This window comes from Gouania willdenowi, chromosome 10, assembly GCF_900634775.1.
Source record: "Gouania willdenowi chromosome 10, fGouWil2.1, whole genome shotgun sequence".
In the NCBI taxonomy this organism is placed as follows: domain Eukaryota; kingdom Metazoa; phylum Chordata; class Actinopteri; order Blenniiformes; family Gobiesocidae; genus Gouania; species Gouania willdenowi.
Window position 1 is genome coordinate 3,954,157 of NC_041053.1, and position 16,790 is coordinate 3,970,946.

The 16,790-nt window shown below is 42.2% G+C and overlaps 1 long non-coding RNA gene across 1 annotated transcript; it reads right to left on the minus strand.

The window, feature by feature from the left end:
* Positions 1 to 3,718: 3,718 nt before the first annotated feature.
* LOC114471575 (uncharacterized) lies at positions 3,719 to 16,004 on the minus strand. The gene is made up of 3 exons (XR_003674986.1): positions 15,848 to 16,004; positions 5,091 to 5,233; positions 3,719 to 4,500 (listed from the first exon to the last, which is right to left on the minus strand). It is a non-coding gene; the product is annotated as an uncharacterized LOC114471575 (long non-coding RNA).
* Between the last annotated feature and the right edge of the window lie 786 nt (positions 16,005 to 16,790).

Genomic DNA, 16,790 nt, shown 5'->3' on the forward strand with positions numbered 1-16,790 from the left:
ACCTCTTCTCAAAGGTACATTGCTGCTCTGCCTCTGTTCCCATGGCGTGTTTTTGTGTTTGCGCATGCACAGTCAGTTCCCCAAGATGACAACCATTTACGTAAAAAGGCAGCTCTCTACGCTGCCTTTGGACGTAACCGCGCTATGCTAAATGCGTAAAAAGTAAGTTCACAGTGCATTAGTGAATTCATATCACATGACCACTGCTGCTATGTTCTCTAGCTAGTGGACGGGATAACACTACAGTCAGGATGACTAGAGACAATAAAGAAACTTTTTTTTGAGGAAAAACTACAGCTTTTAAAAGATGGAGACCAACACCTGAGCCACCAGACCTTCAGCAAAGATCAGAACATTGTTGGTATTTTCTACAGTGAATGGAACAAAAGGAAGGATTGACTTTGTGGATGCTCCTCACTGAGGCTGTTCTGAGTTGCTGTTGTTGTTTTTGTTGTTGTTGTCATCATTTTCTCCGTGTTTCTGTGTTTCCAACCCAAACAACGGATGCGCTGCGTGTCATGAGATATACAGTATCTTCTTGGGAAAGTATGGAGGCTATATTAAATAATTGTTTATATTTCTTTAATGGTGTTTTACGACGTTGATTTTGTTAGATGGCTAAATGCTTGTTCATGTGGATCTTGTTGGGTTTTTCTTTCTTATTATGAATTTTATATTTTGATAAGCGCATTGAGATGACTTTGTTGGAAATTGCGCTATACAAATAAAGTTGAATTGAATTAACATTTGCCAGCAGAAACATATGAAATTGTCATTCGTGTTGACATTGGTGGTCTCGATTTAGAACGCCCTGCCTACCCAACCCTAGTGCTCACGGCACGTCACTGTTCTACTGCATACGTACATTCCAAAACTCGTTGATCCAACTTTTCTGCGATTATTGACAGATTTATGATGATTAATGTGCAAAAATGGAATTCCATCAGCTCATGAACCACTGTGAGGACATTGCAATTAATGTAACTGTCACAGGGCACAATGCCCCAAGTTTAAAAAAACACAATTGGTCCCAGGAGGAGTAACTCTATTAAATGCAACAATGCAAAACCGTTTAAAATATTTACAGAGTTTATTGATTACAAAAGTTAAAATGTAGTCCCAGGCCTAAGCTCTAAAAGTGAACTTGCAGTGTACTCCAGCAGGGATGTCTGGATATAGGACAGCAGGCAGTCAATACAAATGGCCAGAATACTATTATGTTTAAAGCTGTGTGCCTGCCAATAGTGTTTACAAGAAACAAGTAGAGGAACACTTAGCTGAGAGGAGGGGGATGGCGAACTCTCCCCCTCCACTGTTCCAAAGGCATGTTCTCACTCAGCTGCTCCGATCGCTCCTCTCAGAGAGGGAAGCCTACGTGGGAGAGACAGGCCGCCAGTTCCACGGCCAGCCAACAGTAAAGGCTCGCTAACTAGTAGGCTGATCAGCTGGGCAGGCCAGGGCTATTTGCTTCCACACGCTACTGCAAAACACACACACACAAAGCCCAAGCTGTAGCCCTGCATGCGCAGCTCAATAAAACGAGCACTTAGCTGGAAGGAGGGGGGTTGCCGTACTCTCCCCCTCCACTGCTCCAATGATGCATCCCCACTTGGTTGCTTCTCTGCTTCGATTGTGCCGCTCCAGGAGGGAAGCCTACATAGAGGACAGGCCGTCAATACCATAAGCCAGCGACAGGCAAAGGCTCGCTAGAGTGAGTAGGTTGATCAGCTGTGCAGGCAAGGGCTGTTGGCTTCCACATGCCACAGTAAATCACACACAAAGCCCAAGTAGTAGCCCTGCATGCGCAGCTTAATAAAACGGGCACTTAGCTGGAGGGAGAGAGGTTGCCATACTTTGCCGCTCAATCTCCTCACGCTTCGTCTAGGCTGCCCCACAGATCCAGCTTTGGTGCCGCACTTGTCCAATCAGTCGCTGCCTCCCATCTGCAGACCTGCCACACTGCTTCATCCAGTCACACACACTCGTCTCTAATCATTCCTGATGTCATGGGCTGAGTCACTATCACACACGTACACTCCCACACGCACCCAGGCTCACGCATACAGTCTTAAGTCACCCCATGACATACAGTAACCCAGGAAAAAGCTAAAAGGACAGAGGCTCATGACAATTTTGGTTTCGTTCAGGGCTGGTCAAATTACAGCATCTCGGTTCAGAGCAGTTTGCCATAACAACCCTGCATCCCCTTCTCAAAGCCATGTGAAAGCCATCTGCTACCCCGAGAGTGTGAGGTTCACGAGTGCAGCTACTACATGGGGATGTAGTCACTAGAAACGTGTTAGGGACCTTTATTATCAGGAAATGGCTGGACGTCACACCCATTTCTCAATCCTTGATTCTGGCCTTACCATTAACACCAACTATCCATATTTGGGAGCTTCCCCTGATGGGGCACAGGGTGCGTTGAAATTAATGTCCTTTCTGCAAGCGCCAGAACATGCTGACAGATGATGGTGAAGGACTGGCATCTTGCCTGGAAAAAATGATAACGGACAAGTGATACTGAAAATTTTTCATGCTCACTATTATCAAATTCAGTGTCAAATGACTGTTGGTGTCTTTGAATTTGCCGATTTCGTATTGTGGACAGAGCAAGAAATGTACATTGAGCGAGTAGAATGTAACTCTGAATTTTTTGCAGCTATGGTGACATAGCAAATGAATTTTTCAGTAGCTATCCTACCAGAGCTGGTTGGGAAATTTTACTCTCGCCCACCTTTGTCAATTCCTTTGCTACCAATTGACCTGAATGTCCAGCAGGCAGAAAGGAGTGTGAATGTGGGCAGTGATGAGTCTGAGGTTTGGTGCCTGTGTAAGAGGGGATTTGATGCAGAGCTTATTGGATGTTACAATGACAGCTGCCCTATACAGTGGATCCTTTGCAAATGTGTTGGTGTAAAAACCAAGCCCAGAGGGAAATGGTACTGTCCAGACTGCAGGAAACTGCCTCAGTTTAAATGTGGCAAAAAGGCTGGTGTGTGTACATTGACTCATTCTGGAAAAGCTTGTTTCATAGATAGAAATTAAAAAAAATAATAATAAAATAAATTGAATATTGCTTGAGACTTTAATAATTTCAAGATTGCAGAGTTAACACTTGATTTACATTATTCGGTGCATTGTGATCAAAATTTTGTACAAACAATTTATTGTGATACCGGGTGACTTACGAATTTAATTAGAGGGTCATTTATTATATCACATCTTTTGGTCTCTGAAAAAATAGTTTTAGCTGTTTTAAGCAACTGAACTTGAAATTTTAACATGAGAGCCCTGGAGAAATCAAATCATCAGTTTTTATGCTAACACATGTATTACAAATCAATTAAATGGTACAACATGCAACATGTTGTCTAGGATTGGAACATCACCTGGAGGACAAATAAGGTGATCAACAGGAATAGCGCTATGAAAAAATGTGTTCTTCTGTCTGAGATTACCAATAACCCTTTCAGGGAGATTTAATTTTGCACAAATTGATGCCACACTGTCAGCAATATCAAACCCACAGTCAGCTGATACCGTGTCTCCTGGAAGTAGTTTATCAAGGAGGTCACAATGTTCTGTAAGGTACTTATCAGACACTCTACCTCCCCAACCTTTAGAAATGTAACTTATGACACTTTGAGAGATAATACCAATCAAATACTTGAGAGTAAAATTGTGTTTGTAGGAAGACCATGTCATTGCCCTGGCTTTAAGATTTGAAGGTCTCAATAAATATTTAAAAACTGTCAATGACAATCGCCACATTAGTTTTAAAATGTTTACAAAAGTCAATTGGCATTGTTCTCTGGAGTTCCTCTCTTTCAAGCCAATGAATCAAACATTTCAATTTGACATACATGACATTGAGACGTAATTGCATAAAAGTCATTATCAGCTGTTGAAACTTGCAGTGAGGTTCTCTCATTCTGTGTTAAGGACACTGACACAAAGTTGAAAACTGACATGAGTACCAAGACGTTTGGCAGTCCTGTGAAATATTTCACTTTCTCATCATTGTCTTTGAAAGCCTCAGGTGTGTTTTGGTGATTACCCTTTTCCTTTTTCAGGTCAATTTTCTTGATTGTAACCCTCTTCATGCAATCTGTCAATGTCCATCCATCCATCCATCCATCTTCAAACCCGCTAATTCCCGTTTATCAGGGTCGCAGGGGTCTGCCGGTGCCAATTCTGTCAATGTCTGTATGCTTCATTTCTGTCTGTACAGCAGAGACCACAATGTTGCTCTCAAAAACTAAAGTATCATCCTCAACAGCTTCTGATTGAAGACTTTCCACTTGTTGGAGCGATGTCTGTATCTCCAACGGGGTTTTACCAAATTCAGTTCTCTTGCATTTAGCTGCACGTTGAGTTTTCCGTTGATACCTATCTGAGTTATTCTTGACTGAATCCAACTTGAGCTTGTCATGGCCAATTTTTATGGTGGGAATCCAATATGGTGGATTGGTTGTGTAAAGAGCCTGGATGGTGGACCTGAAATAAATACAATAATAGTTAGTTATGTTTCACAATGAAATTATTAAATATAATTTAATATACTCAAGACATACATTTACACTGTCTGAACCAGGAACCCACTCAACCAAAATTTGCCCAGCAACATGTGGCTCCATGTACTACCATCTGTAAACTCCCTACACAACAGTGCTATTCACAGATTATCACTGCTCATTGACCCATTTATTATTAACCAATTGGTTACAGACATTTACATAAATTACATGTTCAACATAATATCTATGGAATTCTACAACTGAATAAAATAAATAAGAAATACATTATATCCTAAAAAAAATATATGTATATATATTCTGGCTGATATTGGACCCATTTCGAATAGGGACAACCCTACCGTTCAAGACAAAGATCCCATTAAATTGAAATATCTCAAACCAAAATCTATGTTGTGTATTTAGATTTACGTGATTCCGTTCGCTCGGCCTGTGACCTCACAGACTTTCAATTGTTGTATTCTTTATTCTGACACAAAACAGAAAGAACAAAAAGGCTAACCATGAACTGAATCATGCTTCACATAGTAATGAAAGTTTAGAAAAAATTACCAGTGAGAACATTATCGGAGCAGATCCTGTACTGGTACAGGCTTGTTGTTTTCAGGTCAGCCATTCACATGGCAGCAAGCCAGGCATTCCTCCTTTCACGGAAAAGTTCCTCGATTTCTTTTTTTTTACTTTGTCTGCACATGCTGTCAAAAGTCAACACAACAAGACAACAATGCATGTTTTGTTATTGCAATTCAATAAATGCATTTATTTTATTGCATAATTGTGACCATCACCAGCCCTCCCTAAGGAAGGGTAAGAAACACTTTATTAAAGGGAAAATATAAAAAGACAGGGCAGTTACACCTGGGTGAGGGGGTGGGGGGAGGTGAAGGGAGCAAGGAGGAGAGATTCAAGGTAGAAAATTGGAAGGGTGGGGAAGAGTTGATTATTGTAAAATGAGAGTGGCAGATGTGAAGTTGTAGACGTGAGGCTTAACTATAATGGTGGTGGCTGTTGGCAGAGGGAAGGAGTGAGTGGTATGACCTGAAACAGGTTTTTGGGATCAACGTGTCTAAAGTTAAGCCCACTATGAGTTTTATCCCACAGTCCAAGACATGCCAGTGCATCGTAGACAGATGTATGTGCAAAAAACTTCCACTGTAAACCCAAGCGCTGCCCTGGACCCGATGATGCAGCCAGGCTTGCAGAAAGAGTGGGGGCCAGGGAGCCCAGACAACCCCGTAAAGAGAGCCCCCAACTTGAGGTGGGAATGCCACCCTCGTTCTACTACTCAGTAGCACAGGCCTCCACCCTCCACCCCCAGCACCACCATCCAGCCCCCCAAGGGTTGGGTATGGGTGTGTGATGCACCGAGTGAATGAGCCAGACCAGCTGGGAGTGAAGTGAGGTGTTCATTTAGGAGGCCTGTCTGGTGCAAGCGTGTCCCATCCACACGGCGGGCCACCGGAGAGGGTAGATGGAGCAGACGAGCACGCAGAACAGCGGACCCCAGGGATGCGCCGAGCAGCACGGCCGGAGACCCACCCCACGGCACCCCCAAAACCATGCCGGCCCCATGGAGCACGGCGGCACCCCCCAGGCGCAGCCAGGCATCAACCACACTCCCTAGCACTCCAGGAGGCAACCCCCGCCGCATGCCAGCCTGTAGCACCCCCCCCCCCGACCACCACCACCGCAACAGGGAGCGGCCAGACAGGAGAGAAGCCAGCGCCCGCATCAGGGCCAGCACATGCCCGCAGGGCACCACGATACAATGCATTCTACAAGGAGGCGGCCCCGGCCCCGGCCCCCCCGACAAGAAAGGACGCTATAAGCCACCCAAGCAGGGCTATCCAACACCCAAACAACGCAAAAGTTAAGCATCGCTGTGGATTCTCTGCTTCACTATGCAGTCTATGGTTTCAACACGTTTCCTGCGGTGGCTTGTTCTTCCAACATGGCCAAGGTCCTTACATCACCTGACCTGTGAGGTCATGTGGCATGGGTCTATAGATGTAATGCATTGCAGGAGCGATTGTCACCATTCCAAAATTGCCGCCCTGTAGACGCAGTGCTCTAGTGGGCTGCAGCAATTGATGCTGTGTCTACGTATATAATGTCTATGAGCTAGCACCTCAATGCTAAACATGTAGCAGCCAATACCTCAATGCTAAACATGTAGCAGCCAATACCTCAATGCTAACCATGTAGCAGCTGGTACTTCAATGCAAACCATGTAGCAGCTAGCATCTCAATGCTAACATGTAGCAGCTAGTACCTCAATGCTACCCATGTAGCAGCTAGCACCTCAATGCTGACATGTAGCAGCTAGTACCTCAATGCTAACCATGTAGCAGCTAGCACCTCAATGCCTGCATGTAACAGTTAGCACCTCAATGCTAACATGTAGCAGCTAGCACCTCAATGCTGACATGTAGCAACTAGTACCTCAATGCTAACATGTAACAGCTAGCACCTCAATGCTAACATATAGCAGCTAGCACCTCAATGCTAACATGTAGCAGCTAGCACCTCAATGCTAACATGTATCAGCTAGCACCTCAATGCTAACATATAGCAGCTAGCACCTCAATGCAAACATGTAACAGCTAGCACCTCAATGCTAACATATAGCAGCTAGCACATCAATGCTAACATGTAGCAGCTAGCAGGGACAATGGTACATTTTTGTAGGAAAAAGAGTGCCGCTTAATGTGCTCTGGTTTTCACTTCCATGCATAAATTGATGCATACATTATATATAAATGATAAAGTATGAAAGTATTTCAGTCCCTGCAGAATCTTCAATACAATTTAATCTGATTTGTACAAATTTGGGGAAATTTTGTGGCATAATTTGAGGAAAATTTGCCAGACTTTGGAAAAATTGAGAATTCTTTCAACTAAAGATTTTAAATGGCTGCCATCATGTGATAAAGGAAAACGTAGCCCTGTAAATAATGTGGATTTTATTAAATGTTGGTTTTTGGAGGAGCTGAGATATCTACAACTGAATTAGTTGCCAATGTACAAAACTTTACATGTTTTTTAGAACAATTTTTCAGCACTTATAAACCCTTTCCACCTAATGTCACATAATGTTAATCCATTATTGTCACTTTTAACCTCTTTTAACCATATTTTATGCTTTGCTTTGCCAATTTCATTACATTCATGATTTGTCATGCCCATTATTTGCCAGTTTAAACTAAAGATGTCCTGATCTGATCAGAAATCGGCCCGATCACGTGGTTTCAGACTCGATCGGAATCAGACGTTATCTCACGATCAGGACTTGAATATATATGTATATTTATTATCATTATAGTGGCAGGCGATATACTGGTTCATACCGAATGCCGGTATATATTTTTGTTATGATATAAATGTTTATTATACTGCCGTACCGGTATATTGATTACACAACGTTCGGAACGCTACGCTGCTCCGCGTCAGACCGGAGCCTTTTCAATGTTGCACTGTGAAGGTAAACAGTAGCGCTCTGGTTACCATGGTTACGGTGTAATAGGATAAGAAAGCTCTGAAGCTGCTGAACTAGTAGAACATGATGACACAGAAGAAGAAAGTGTGTCAAAAAGAGGAGGAGCCCTGTCTGTTGTTTGGTCAGCAGAACAAGTTGGATCTCTGATCCATTGATGATGGCTTTTTATTGCACGCGTGCACGTCAGTAACCCAAGGTTTACATACTCAGGGTTTATTGACCCACTTCATACCAGCTGTAATGGAATCAGATACCCAGAGTTTCCCATCGCTGGGTATGTTGACCCAGAGTTTATGGATAGACTCAGAGTTTGTTAACCCTCCTTTATGGAACACACCTATGCAATCAAAGCAAGGGCAAAGATTACGGCACACAGAGTGAAGGGAGCAAACAAATCACGCAGCAACACAAGGCTGTTATTACACTACGTTGTGTGGGAAAAGTCAGAATCAGAATAGTTTTATTGCCAGTTAGAGTTTAAAACAATACAACTTAGTGGAAGGTGTGAGAAAATCTAAAACAAACCAGCAACACAATAATAATAATAATAATAATAATAATAATAATTAATATAAGCGGGTCTGTTAAAGACACTTTTAGGTTTCTTAAAGTCCTCCTCACTACTCTGACAGTTTTTCATATTAGCAGCTCTCTTAGGGCTTGAGATGCTTTGTGACTTATTTTTTATCCTAACAAGTAAAAATTCCAAGAAAAATCCTAAAATTTGAGGATTTTTTTAGATTTTTCTAAGAGTCACTAAGAGCTACTTTTAGCCTTAGATGCTTTGTGAATACGGACACATATTTACGTGAATGAAGCCTCAATTATCCTGTCTTCAGCCATACTTAACACTTCCTTTGACAAAGTACAAATTACTCACATTATAGTTTGACACTAAGAGAGCTGTTGCACTCCACTTAGCTCCTCTGAACACAATAGAAATACTTTTTTTTAAACACTCACAATTATAAAGTAATATAAATCCAAAGTTCTTTCATCTACAAAAGCTGAAACTTTCTACAGATGTACTTTGTACCCTGTGTGGTTCTTTGGTCACTAATTGTGACCCTGTCCTTATCTGATCTCATTCTCTCTGCACTGCTAACCAACTCCCTCCATTTGTGCGCTAGCAGACATTCAGGTGTGCAGCGTTGTCATAAATGAGCCCAGAGGGCACATCAACATCTCACTCATAACATGAAGACCATGTGGGCGTTGCCATTGAGATTGCAGAAAAGAAGTTGTCAAAGCAACACAACAACAGCATCAGCAACTAATTTCAGACGGAGCCTTTAGATCCTGAACTTTAGACTTAATAGACAGGCCATTGTAGCTCTTTATATTAATGTAACAGAAGATACCAGTTTTATTAAGATCCTAGTAATAGTTATTGGACATCAATGATGGAAGAGAGAATCACACTCACTATTCAGTCAAGATACACTTGTTACAACAGTTAAAGGGAACATATTAGAAAAAAAATCCACTTTTGCAGTTTTTTTGATAATGTCTGAGGTAACTTGAGTGTCCACCGGCACACAAAATGTGAAATAAATCTATCCAGTCGTTTGTTTGTGGTCTGTGTAAGTCTTAAAACACAGAGCAAACTGCTCTGTTTCAAATTTTCTATATTTGTGAAGTCACAAGTGAAATCGGGAAATAAAATATCCTCCCCTTCGCTGGTATCTCCACCCATGGACTCCACCCCCAACCTGATGAAAACTTTTGCGAAAGTCAGCCATTATTTTTCTCCTTATCAAAGAAGTGAAGGCTACTGGTAAAACTAAATACGAAACTTTTCTACTGCTGGTGCCACGCCTCCATAGTGAACATACACTGTAGTGTATGCACTATTTGTTCATGCGGAGGTGTACTCTGCTCTTGTGGTTCGACGCATTGGCGAACCTGTTATATCGCCTCGTATCACTGATCTGACGTGTTTGTGACAAAAAAAATGATTAGCACATTAAATGCACTATTCCTGTAGTTAGAAGAGCAGAGGAGGGGGGACAATGTAACCTGTCCTACTAGAGAGGGGAAGACTTTGGACCTGCTGTATGCTCATGTTGCTGATCCATACGGCTCCTCTCCTCTCCCCCCGCTGGGTCGGTCAGACCACAACCTCATTTACCTCAGCCCCTGTTATCTGCCCCTGGTGAAACGCCAGCCTACAACCACAAGGACAGTGAGGAGATGGTCGGAGGAGGCGTTTGAGACACTGAGAGGATGTTTTGAGGCTACAATCTGGGATGCACTCTGTCAATCACATGGACAAGATACTGATAACCTCACAGAATGCACCACAAATTATATTAACTTCTGTGTGGACACCACTGTCCCAGCTAAGACTGTGAAATGTTACCCTAACAATAAGCCCTGGATAACAAAGGATCAAAGCCATCCTGAACAATAAGAAGAGGGCTTTCAGTGATGGTGATAGGAAGGAGGTGAGAAAATTAAAAGCAAATTTACCAAAAGCCTTTCTGAAAAGCACGGTCTTCAGACAAGCTCATGGAGGGACTGGTGTAGGCTACTCCAGAGTCTTGGTGCTACTGCCTGGAAAGCCAGGTCACGCCGTGTTTTAAAATGCATTTTTGGGGTCATGAGGAGACCCTGGCCTGATGACCGAAGGGTGCGCCCTGAAGTGTAGGGGCACAACAAGTCAGTAATGTATTGAGGGGCCTGACCATGCAGCGCACGGAAAGTAAGAACTGGGATTTTAAACTCAATGCGAAAATGAAGACAGGAGAGAATGGTGGGAATGTGGAGTGTTCTGGGACTACCGGTCAAAAGTTTGGCAGCAGCATTCTGAACAGTCTGAAGTCTCTTTAGAGTTGATTTGTTAAAACAGGAGAAAACCAAATTACAGTAATCAATGCGTGATGAAATTAACGTGTGTATGATTATTTCGAGATCTGGTTTGGACAGCAGATTCTTCACTTTGGAGATATTTCTCAGATGATAAAAAAAGTTTTTAGTCAGTTGACGACAGTGACCCTCCAAAGACATTGATTTAACAAAAACAACCCCAAGGTTTCTGAGACTGTTTTTCATAGATGTGCCCAAATCACCAAGGGAGTTCTTGATCAAAGGGATCTTTTCTATCAGAGTTTCTGTTTTGCCAGAATTAATCTGCAGATAATTTAAAGTCAACCAGCCCTGGGCTACTCCATATTAGACATTACATTGTTAAAAGCAACGATAAAGTTCTTCTATTTATATGAGAAGTAAACCACTGTAGAACAGCTACAGAAAACCCCTTCTCAGATTTAAGTTGATCAACCAGTATACTGTGATCTACAGTATCAAAGGCAGCTGTCAGATCAAGTAAAACTAAAACTGTGTAACAACCAGAGTCAGTGGCCATCATCACGTCACTAGAAACTTTCAGAAGAGCAGTTACAGTGGAGTGGATTGATCTAAAACCAGATTGATATTTATCATAAAAATTATGTTGGACCATGAATGAGGTCAGCTGCTTAGCAACCACTTTTTCTATGATTTTTTAAATGAACAGAAGCTTAGATATGGGCCAGTAGTTTATAGGCCCCCCCGGGATCCAGATTAGGCTTTTTAAGAATGGAATTTATTACAGCATGTTTAAAAAATTTGGGGACTGAGCCAGATAGATGTGAGAGATTTATCAGTTTTACCACCCAAGGGCCGACAACATCAAAAACGTTTAAGAGCAGTGGGGTAGGAACAATGTCCACTGGGCTCGATGTTTGTTTCATTTTTCCCACTAAATCCTGAACATCCTATAGGTTGACAGGAGTGAAAGAGGACCATGAGCACACAGGGGCTGCTGTAGTGCACAAGTTAACCAAAGGAGGAGTGATACTGGCCCTGATGTTTTGAACTTTGTTTACAAAGAATTTCAAAAAATGATTGCAGTCATTCTGTGTGTGCACCGACACATGGGGCGGTGGGGGTGCAACAAGGTTTTCAATAGTTTCAAACACTTTTGGTTTTTTCTTTTTTTGTGAAATAAGATCTGAGAAATAGGCAGAGTGGGCGTGTTTTATTTTTTCATTTGGCTCCATTATCATGTTTTTAAGATGGAGTCTATGTACTTCTAATTTTGAGGCTTTCCACAAATGTTATAAGCTAGAAATAGCTTCATTCATCCACAGACACAGTTTTTTTTTTATGAGGAACTATCGTGTTTTTAGCTGGAGCTAAAACAGAGGGTTGGAATGTAGTGTGCACCAAGCCAATTAACTAAATCTGTTTTTCAACAAATTTGATACTGCGGCTACTGGACCCCCTGCTGTCACCTTTAGCCACACCACTGCTGGCTGCACTGAAAGACAATCATCCCCCCCTCCTCTCAACCTTTCACACCCCTGTGTGAACCACCTCCCCTGGCTCCCTGAATACCCACACTCCTTTGGACTGTGCTGACCCCCCCCTGAGTCTGCAGAGGGTCCATGTGCTGTGGAAAACATCCTGCCTGGTTCCTGTTCCAAAGATGCCACGTCCCAGCGGCTTCAATGATTACAGACCAGTTGCGTTGGCCTCCCCCATGAAGACCCTGGAGAGACTTATCCTGGTGTAGCTCCGACCATCTATCAGACCACACCTGGACCCACTACAGTTTGCCTACCAGCCCAAGGTTGGAGTTGAGGACGCCATCACCTTCCTGTTCAACCGTGTCTACTCTCACCTGGAAAAGTCGGCGAGCACTGTGAGAGTCATGTTCTTTGACTTTTCCAGTGCTTTTAACACCATATGTCTGGCTCTACTGGGTGAGAAGCTGACAGAAATGCAGGTTGTCTCCTCCATTGTGTCCTGGATTGTGGTCCACTTACTGTAACTGGCAGACCACAGTATGTACGCCTGCGACACTGTGTGTGTGACAAAGTGATCAGCAACACCGGGGCCCCTCAAGGAACTGTACTTTCTCCCTTCCTCTTCACCACCTACACCACGAATTTCAACTACTGCACTAACACCTGTTATCTCCAGAAGTTCTCGGACAACTCTGCAGTGGTTGGATGTATCAGGGAGCAGGACGAGGTGGAGTACAGGGCTGCTGTGGACAGCTTTAACATGGAGTGAGCTGAACCATTTCAACAGTTCAATGAGACAAAGACCAAGAAGCTGATTGTGGAGCCAGTCAGCCCTGTCTCCATCCAGGGGGTCAGTGTGGACATCGTGGAGGAGTACAATAAACTGGACTGGGGGAAGAACACTGACTCGTGTGGGGATTAAACTGGACTCTCTGACAGTGGTGACAGAGGGGAGGAGCCTGTCCAAGGTGAAGGCCATCTTGGTCAATGGGTTCCACCCACTCCATGATGTGCTGGTCAGTCACAGAAGCACCTTCAGCACCAGGCTGATCCAACCACGGTGCTCCACAGAACGCCACAGGAAATCATTCCTGCATGTGATGATCAAACTGTATAATTCATCACTGTAACCTCACAGCTTGATTGTTGTAAATATCTGTATCATATTTGTACCTTTGTATTATTTTTGTAAATATCTATTGTATTTGTATATCATTTGTATATTTGTATTGTTATTTTCATAATTATTAAATAAACTACTACTTCTACTACTAATCTTACTTTATTTTTTTACTACAGTAAAGTGTGTGTATCTGATCCTTATTTTTAACAGTTTTTTTACTTAATTATACACTTATTTAACGTTTATTCTTTCTTTTGTCTTTGTTAAACGTTTTATTCTTTTATTAATGATTTTTTCTTAAGTGGCTATAACAAAAGCAATTTCCCCCTGGAATTAATAAAGGAATTCTGATTCTTAGCACTTAGCACTTAGCACTCTAGTGAGAGTTTGAATGACTGCTGCTGCTGTGAGACCGTAAGCGCTGAGACGGACTCACACAAACAATAGCCGCTTAAATATCCATGTGTTAGAATAGAATAGAATCAACTTTATTGGCCAAGTTATGTAAGTTATACACACGAGGAATTTGACTTGGTGAACTGTGCTCTCTCTAATAGTGTAAACATTAAATAATAACAATTAACTAGAAAAAATATATAAACAGTAGTTAGACTAATATGTGCAAAACTAAATAATATAATGTAACAAGATAACAATAACAAGATAATAATAATAATAATAATAATAATAATAATAATAATAATAATAATAATAATAATAATAATAATAATAATAATAATAATAAAAGCCGCGAGCGGCGTCATAGGGTCCGATAAAGCGGCCGGGGGCGGTAACCCACGGTCACGTATACCACTGTTGGGGATTTGGGAATTGGCCTGAGCAAATTTGGTGTAAATTGTTGTAAAAACAACTGAGATATTGCATTTACCAAGAAATGGCGAAAGATTTTCCTGTCATTTTAGGCCCCTCCCACTGATGACGCTAGTGTTTTGAAGTCAACACGACATGTCGTCTTGCCGCTAGAGCTGCTGGCGTAGGACGGCCCAAGAAGCGGCGCCCTCTGAGAGCGCAAGGCATTGTGGGTGTTTTTGGTTATCGTTTGTTGTTTGGGGCTGTACGGTCGTCATGTGTATCAAATATGAAGCACTTTGAACTTTGCATTCTGGAGTTGTAAGCGTTTTCGTATAACGGCGTAGTTTTGGCGAAGGATTTTCCTGTGTGATTATAGGCCCCTCCCACTGGCCATGATGGGTAATTTGGTCATCGAGCGTTGTTTATGGATGGACAATCATCGTGTGAACTTTGCATTGGAGCGGTATAAGCATTTTCCTATTACAGCGTGCTGATGGCGAAGGATTTTCCAGTGACATTGTAGGCCCCTCCCACTGATCACAGTCTGTTGTTTCTTCAATAGGAATTTGCTCCCCTCTGTGTAGGTTCATCCTACAGTGTTTTGAAGTCAACACGACATATCGTCTGTCCGCTACAGCTGCTCGTGTAGGACGACCACAGAAGCGGCGCCCTCTGAGAACGCAAAGCATTGTGGGTAAATTGGTTATCGTGTTTTGTTTAGAGCTGGACAGTCGTCATGTGTATCAAATATGAAGCAGTTTGAACTTTGCGTTCTAGAGTTATAAACTTTTTCCTAGAACGGCGTCCTGTAAATGCTAACCGTGTACATGACCATAAATGCCACCGGTCGAAAACACAATGCATGATGGGAAATGTTTCAAAGCAGTCATGACCAAGCTTGGGCACATGTCCTTTGTGTGAAATTTGAAGCTGATCGTAGTTTGTGTGCCAGAGTTATGGAGATTTGGACATTTCTGCGTGCTAACAAAAATTAGCATTGCATTTTTGTGGCGGCGCCACGACCAAACCGTGACAGATACGCAAATTCTTTCGATAACTTTTTTATCTTCAATGGGTCCTAAGTGGTGTTGCCAAGTTTTAAGCGAATCGGATGAATCCCCTCAGACTAGTTCGCGCAGATGCGTTTGGAGGGCGAAACGCCATTTTTGACCTTTGACCCAAAATGGCTGACTTCTTGTTTGGTTTTGGGCGGGGTCACAATGTAACTTTTTGCTCATTCTGGGCCGAAGACTACATGTGGCGATTTTCGTACATATCGGTCAAACCTGGCGGTCGTGCGGTTCCATCGTTTTTTTGGCGGCAAAAACGCACGCTGTGCGTGCGTTTTCTGTCCGTTTTTTTTCACGCCACCAAATTATCGAATTTTTCGCCAGGCGCGAGGTGCGTGCAATTTTCGGTGAGTTTTCGGGCGTTTTTAGGGGGTCGAATTAGCGTTCAAAGTGGGGAGGTACATAATAATAATAAATAAAAGCGAAAACAATAATTTCCTCTGTCCCATTCTGGGACATCGGACCCTAATAATAATAACAGAAGAATAGTGGAACCATGGTTAGAATCACCGCACTTGATTGTGTCGTCCGCTGGACGCAGAAAGGGTCGGTCCACCTCCGGTTGGTCCACCTTCAGTCGGCGTTGTAGATGATCGGTTGTTGTCAGAGGGAGGGTCGTCTCCACACACCTGGCAACCTCTCTTGGGATCGGTTGGTACCTGAACAGAAGAAAAGAGGGGAAAACAAAACCAAAACCAAAACAAAATCAATAAAAAACTAAAATAAAATGAAATAAAAAATAAATAATAATAATAATTAATAAATGAATAAAAATAAAATAAAATAAAATAAAATAAAATAAAATAAAATAAAATAAAATAAAATAAAATAAAATAAAATAAAATAAAATAAAATAAAAAGAAGGGGTGTTAGGGTTAGTTAACTAACTGAATGAATAATTAGTATTGCTTTGGCACTCAGTTATACCTTCCAGGAAGGCAGAGACAGGTCAGAGGTCAGGATCTGAGAGCTTTTCAGATCCTAAAAGGTGCCGTTGCACAATCACACCATGGTTAGGTGTGGGTAAGTAAGTAAGTAGTTTATTTATAAAGAGCTTTTTGCAGATAAAATCACAAAGTGTTGTACAGAGTTGTGGTAAAAGTACAAGTGCAACACAATAGAATAATAAAACAAGAGTGCATAAACATCACAAGAACAGCAACATTAAGGGATGAATAAAAATTAAAATCCAGTATAACTAAAAGCTTTACTGTAAAGTGTAGTCTTCAGCAGTTTTTTAAAAGTGACCACACAGTTGAGCTCCCTGAGAGACTGGTGCAGGTTATTCCAGAGTCTGGGAGCTACAGCCTGGAACGCCAGGTCTCCTCTGGTCTTAAATTTAGTTTTTGGGGTCTTTAGGAGACCCTGACCTGAAGACCGAAGGCATCGCCCTGATGAGTAGGGGCACAACAAGTCCGAGATATATTTAGGGGCCTGACCATGTAATGCTCGGAACGT